A 6,332-nucleotide genomic window follows, 5' to 3' on the forward strand; every position below is an offset into this window, starting at 1 on the left:
AAGGTATTATGGATATACCGACACGGCCTATCGACGCAAAAATCGGTATATGCCTCGGTATAAGTCTTTCTATACGTCTCGGTATGTGCGTCGGTATACAAAAATACTGAGGCGTATAGGGAGAGAGAGAGAGAGAGAGAGAGAGAGAGAGAGAGAGAGAGAGAGAGAGAGAGAGAGAGAGAGAGAGAGAGAGAGAGAGAGAGAGAGAGAGAGAGAGAGAGAGAGAGAGAGAGAGAGAGAACCTCTCTTGACTTTCACATCCATGCACGAGACGATATATATATAAATTAAAATAATATATATTAATAATATTCACCATCTCTTTATGTGTGTCTGTGTGTATGTATGTGTACACACACACACACACACACACATTTATATATTCATATATATAGTCACAGGGGGAGGGGTATATTAATATTAATATATATTGCACATACGCAAAAGTTGGGGGGTATATTAATATTCATTTATATTATATTGCATGAATGCAAAAGTCAAGGGGCATGCTCAAGAAAGTTAGTAGAAGAGTCGGTCAAGGGTGTATATTAATATTAATATATATTATATTACATAAACACAAAAGTTAGGGGATATATTAATATTAATTTATATTATATTGCACAGATGCAAAAGTCAAGGGGCGCACCATGTGGTGACTTGGATGGGTAGTGTGGGAAGGGCTCCGCGTGCGGCACGTGCCTCCCCTAGGTTAATATTAGTATAGATGCATTATTAATATCTATACATGTCAAGTTTGCTATCTCAAAAAAGTTTCTTAGACTTGAATATATAATTTCAAATTTCTAGTAGACTTTTAAATCTTCAAAGCTTTATTATATTCGATATCTATATAACGGATATCATATTTACTATTAATATCTATCTTTTCTTCATAATATGTTTTTGAGATTCGATGCTTTGCATTATAACATGTTGTGACATTCAAGACTTTGCAACACAAACTATCATTACAAACCATGAAAAATACACATGAATTTCTAAGATTGAATATCAAAAGATTGGTTTGATATACATATCATTATTCTAGATAGCGAAAGTTTTCAAGAATACACTTGCAAAAACTTAGTAAAAATAGTAGCGCAAAGTATTTTATTTTTTTGATTGTTGTAAAGAAAATAATTTTATCTACAAAAATCCTAAAAACGCAATGGCAGGGACCATATTCATCAGAAGATGAACTTGTTATAAACCAGGAAATGTTCTTTACCTTCGAATCGGGGGCCTGCAGCTTATCATGGCTCACCATGCGTGGCTGGACGGTGGCAACACTTCCGTGCAAGAGCAGGTAAGAAATCTGCGCGCGGTTCTCTCTTTTATCAAGCCAGACCTGCAACAGTCTTGGCTTACCTTTGTTGCTTGCCACACAGGTGAGAAGAGATGCAGTGCTCGCTAGGACCTTGCAAGATGAAGAAGAAATCATCTCGATGATGACTTCTCGGGACTCTAAGGGTCAGATATGATGTTGGTGCTTGTAGATTCTATGCGATGGCATAATCAAAATTCTAAGCGGGATTTTCACCATTGAATTCTGCAGCGGCGGAGGAGCACCAGGGAGGAAGCAGCTCTAGACTGGTATGTGGTAGAATGCTTCCAGATATTTACATACTTGGGGGGGGAATCGAAAGCGTAACCTCTCATTGATTGATGTAGTAACCGAAGCTTAAGCATGCACCTGTTTTCACAGAAGGTCACACCCTCATCTTAAAGATTGATAGACTTGCCTTTATTAGTCGAACCTTGATTCTCCTGAGGCATGGCTGCTAACAGCTGATTTATTGTGCGTTCAAACTCTCTAAGAGTTGCTTTTTATTTCGATTCTTCTTAGCCATGGCTGCTTAGGAGCCGATTTATTGTATGTTGAATTTACCTAAGTGTTGCTTTCCGTGGTGCCTTCTTCACTCTGCAATTCTATGTGATATGAAACACACGCTACGATTCATTTCCACCCGGCCTGTGAGTAAATTCCTGTCTAGCCTGTGGCATATGAATCTTATGTACCAGTATGGCAATTTTATCCACGTTACATCTGTATGGAGTCTACCGTGGTATGCTTGTGACATAGGTAGCATGGGGATGCGACACAGTCCATGGGACCTGAAGACTAGTAGAAAATCCCTGAGTTCAATGGTGCATATAGAATAGGGTGATTTGCAAGTTATTGCCATGCTTTCCTCTCCAAGGTTTTGCTCTTGGATGCAGGCTTGATGTGAGGGCTTTGAACATCCTTGCCTCTAGGGCCAAGGTGGAGGTGGCTGAAGGATTGGGTGTTGAAGTCTGTCAGACTCAAATGGATCCTGAAATGCAGCAACAATATGAATTTGTTTGATGAAGAAGGTGGCAGTAGTGTAGTCCACCCAGAAGGCTGAAAATGCAGATTAGGCTGGAGGGATGGTGATGTCAGATGTTTGCCAGCTTTGAAGGACTGTGCGGCACCAAGGTGGCCTGCCTGGCAGCAAAACACATGTATGGAGATAGTTGAAGACCTCCAATCGGGAAAACACAGGCTGGAACAGGTCACAAAGTGAGATGATCATGTGGGCAGCTGAGTAGAGTCCTAAACCAGTAGGATGGTAGCTGAAAACTGAAAACACGAATGCTGTTCACCATGGAGTGGTACCACTTGAGCGATGCCCTCGTGGGGGATTTACTCACTTGCCCAAATGTCCTTTTCTAAGAATGATCGTTAAGATGCAAATGCATGATGATACAAAGGTATGAGTAAGTCAACAAAATGACCAAGATCTTGTAAGTAGTAAGAGAATGATACCAACCCCTCTCACCATTAGATGATGGAAAGGAGAAGTAAGCACCTCCTCTTGCTCGGACATATTGATGCTTGGTTTGGGGGGGGGGGGGGGGGGGGGGGAGGGGAAGGGGGAGAAGCACCTAAAGAAGATTAAAGGAGTTGTCATGGGGATGTAAAACTTTGATGTTTTGCTTAGCATTTGATTTCTCACCATTGGACAATTGAAGGAGAAGCACGCATCTCCTTTTATCCACAAGGGGGAAAGGGAGAGAGGCACCCAAAAAAGATTAGTGAAGTCATCACAAGGATGTGAAATTTGATGCTTTGCTAGCATTTGATTAAGTTGTTAATCAAATGTGCAAATGTGAGCTGCATATGTGATGTGCAAGTTAGTCATTTCAAAATGTTTGGCCAAGGACCCTTAGATATCGGTTTGTGCCAAAGGTAAAAGCTGTAATAGGTTGTATGGGTTAGGTACTAGGTAGCATTAATTGATTAATTAATGCTAGTTCAAGGGCTAATAAATGCTTAGGATTGTTTGGATGATAATTTGCCTAGCCAATTTAATTGTTGGAACTTGATTGATACATTAAATTTTTTGAACTAGAAATAATAATTACATTAATTTTCAGAATTAAATTTTTGAAAAGTAATTTAATTTGGCTGAAAGTAGTTGGAAATGCAATTAGAAGACTGTTGCTTGGCAGAACTTGCCCATGCAAGTGAGAGGAGGCTGGTGGAGGAGAAAGAGTCATTGTGGTTGGTTCTAGTTGGAGAATAGACTGTTGAAGCACATTGCCAACTGATTTGAGGCTTTTTTAGCTAGTAGGAGCAGCAACCTTGGCGATAGTGGTTCCAAGTGCTCGTGCAGTAGACGACAACTTGGGCAAGGAGAATTTTGCTTGGCAACAGCTTCTGGTTGGCTGTAGGTGAACGATCTTCAGACTGTTTTTACCAGTCAACAACAATATTCAGCTATTTGTTGCAATAAAAGTGTTAAGAGGACGTGGAATTCCATTGCTTTGCTTAGCATTTCATTTCAAGTTAATCAAATATGCAAATGTGACTTGCACATGTGAGGCACACGTCAATTATTTCACAGTGTGGGACCTAGGATCTCGAGATATCACTCGGAGAAAGGTACAAGCTCCCATGTGTTATTTGCATACAGAGACTTCATCTCTTCTTGCATAGCAAGCTTCCACTTGCTCTTGTTTTCACATGATTGTGTCTCTCTAGATGTCAGAGTCTCACCTTCATCAATTAATAAAATGCAATCCAAAGATGGCTAAAACCTCTGTGGCTGCCTTCTGACACATGTAGACCTTCTTATCCAATGATCTGTATTGTTAGGCAATGGGCCTACATCCTTAGGTATGTGCACACCATCACCTGGTGGCTGATTTTCAGCATTTTCTTGCTGCTGTAACCTATTTTCAGCATGTTTTTCTTGATGTCCTATTCCATCCCGTGCATCTATTTGCTGTCCATTATCTTTTGGCTGTAGCACAATAGGTTGCTACTCATTTTGAGGATCAAAAGAAACAAAATCTTCAGCTAATGGCTGGTTGTTCATGCTGAAATTTGACCTCCTTTTTGTCAAGGTCACCTTCTTGTGTAGCATGTTTCAACAACTTTGTCTCATTAAATACTACGTTTTGGTTGCATACTATCTTGCTACCCTGAAGAAGCTTGTTACAAGATATGTCACGGACATCGACCATGTAGCAAAAAAGAAGCAGAGGAAGACCAAGGAAGCCCAAGTCAAAAAGTGAATGAAGAAGCTCATTCTACCAAGGCAGGAAAAGTGGAGGAGAAGGCAAGCTTAAAAAAAAACGTGAGAGAGCATCGAATATTCTAGCAAGGCTCTCTTAAGGATGAAGGAGGTCCTCTCAAGGATCAAGGGCTCTCTCAAGGATCAAGGAGAACCTCGGAGGGTTCTCACAAGGATAGTGCGGAGCGCAATGTAATTCATTTTATAAGAGCGGTAGACTCCCTCCTTTGCAAGTTGTAAAGTCTAAAGGGACATAGGTGAAGGTAGAAGGGAATATGGAAAGAGGACCTTTGCAAGGTGCTCGGTCATGTAAAAAAGGGGACGGGTGTCGAAGGGATATAGGGTTTGTATATAAACCTGAAAAGTGAATGAGGAGCTCATTCTTTGGTGTGTGGCAAAAGTGGTCTCTTCTTCTTCTCTTCTTCTCTTCTTCTCTTCTTCTCTTCTTCTCTTCTTCTTGCTTGCTTATGTATACTTGAGAGAAAGTGTGAGTAAGTGAGTGAGTATGTGAGGGTGAGGGATCTTGGAGAAGAAGTTGTCCATCATCTCCTCTCTTCTTCTTCTTCTTCTTCTTCTTCTCTTCTCTTCTCTTCTCTTGTCTTGCGCGCGGCTATGAAGGATGGAGCCTGAAAGAGGAGGCTTGAGGTTGCTTGAGCTTGCATCTTGAATCGTGGATCTACCGGCTTGCTTGAGGGAGGATGCTATTCATTCGGGCATCAAGGTACACTCACTACACCCTGTAAGATTGAAGGTGCGTCGGCTAGGTGAGAGATGGCTATTTGTGCTCACTTGAAATTCTTGAAGCAATAAGCGGTCCGTGGGTCTTGGAGTCATGAGGACATGTATTTTTGAAATCTCACTTAACACGTGGATTAATTTTTAATCACATGATTAAGTAAATGTTGCACATATGAGGTGCAACTGGGATTAGAGTAAATTTATGAGCCCGAGATCCGAGAAAATCACGGGATGTCAAAGGCAAAAGTTGCTTTAAGTTCTGCCGCACATGAACTTGGTGGTATTTGGTGCCAGTTGTTGGCCTAGGTCATTCATTTGGCCATAAGTGTCAGTTGACGATACTAGAGAAGTGGCATTTAATGGTACCTAACGCCAATCTAATGGTCAAAGATGGCGTAGAGACACTTGGGAATGGAAGTTGCCTAGTGTCACAACTCTATAGAAACAGAATTTGTATCCTTTTTCATTAATTTGTCTATATAATGATTTATTAAATTTGTTTCCTTTGCACTAATTAGATATAAAGAAAAGTGCATTGGAGTTGGCCACTGATGAGTGGTCACACGTTATGGTGGACCCACACGGTGGGTTAGAGAAAAGATAGTTCACACTTCCACCTATATGGCCCGATTGGGCACCTATGACCAGAACTCACGCATATCAGGGTTAGACTAGCATACAGAAAGGATTGATGCCTTGAAGTGTGGGTTAGATCCGCCAGAACAGACAGTTACAATCAATAAGATGGCATGATCATGAAATGCTTGTACAATGTGCATGTGTGGGTTGAAAGCTTGAAATGCTCATTTGTTTGCATAGGAAAGTCACATGAAGATTCCGATACCGTTTTTGCGATGTACACGGAAAAAGCTTTCATATGACACCCATATTGGGGGGGGGGTCCCTAAATTTTAGGAGCCTCGAATTAGCCTAAAAATGCTAGTTCTAAAAAATAGGGATGTCATTCTAAAAATAGTAAATTCTGTACTCTGACTGTGCTTACTAAATTTGGTTGTTTCTATTCTTGATAGTATTCAGCCCAAAAAGGAA

Source organism: Lygodium microphyllum, chromosome 19 (genome assembly GCF_053477565.2).
Source record: "Lygodium microphyllum isolate KBCC chromosome 19, Lygodium_microphyllum_v1.1.10, whole genome shotgun sequence".
Lineage (NCBI taxonomy): Eukaryota > Viridiplantae > Streptophyta > Polypodiopsida > Schizaeales > Lygodiaceae > Lygodium > Lygodium microphyllum.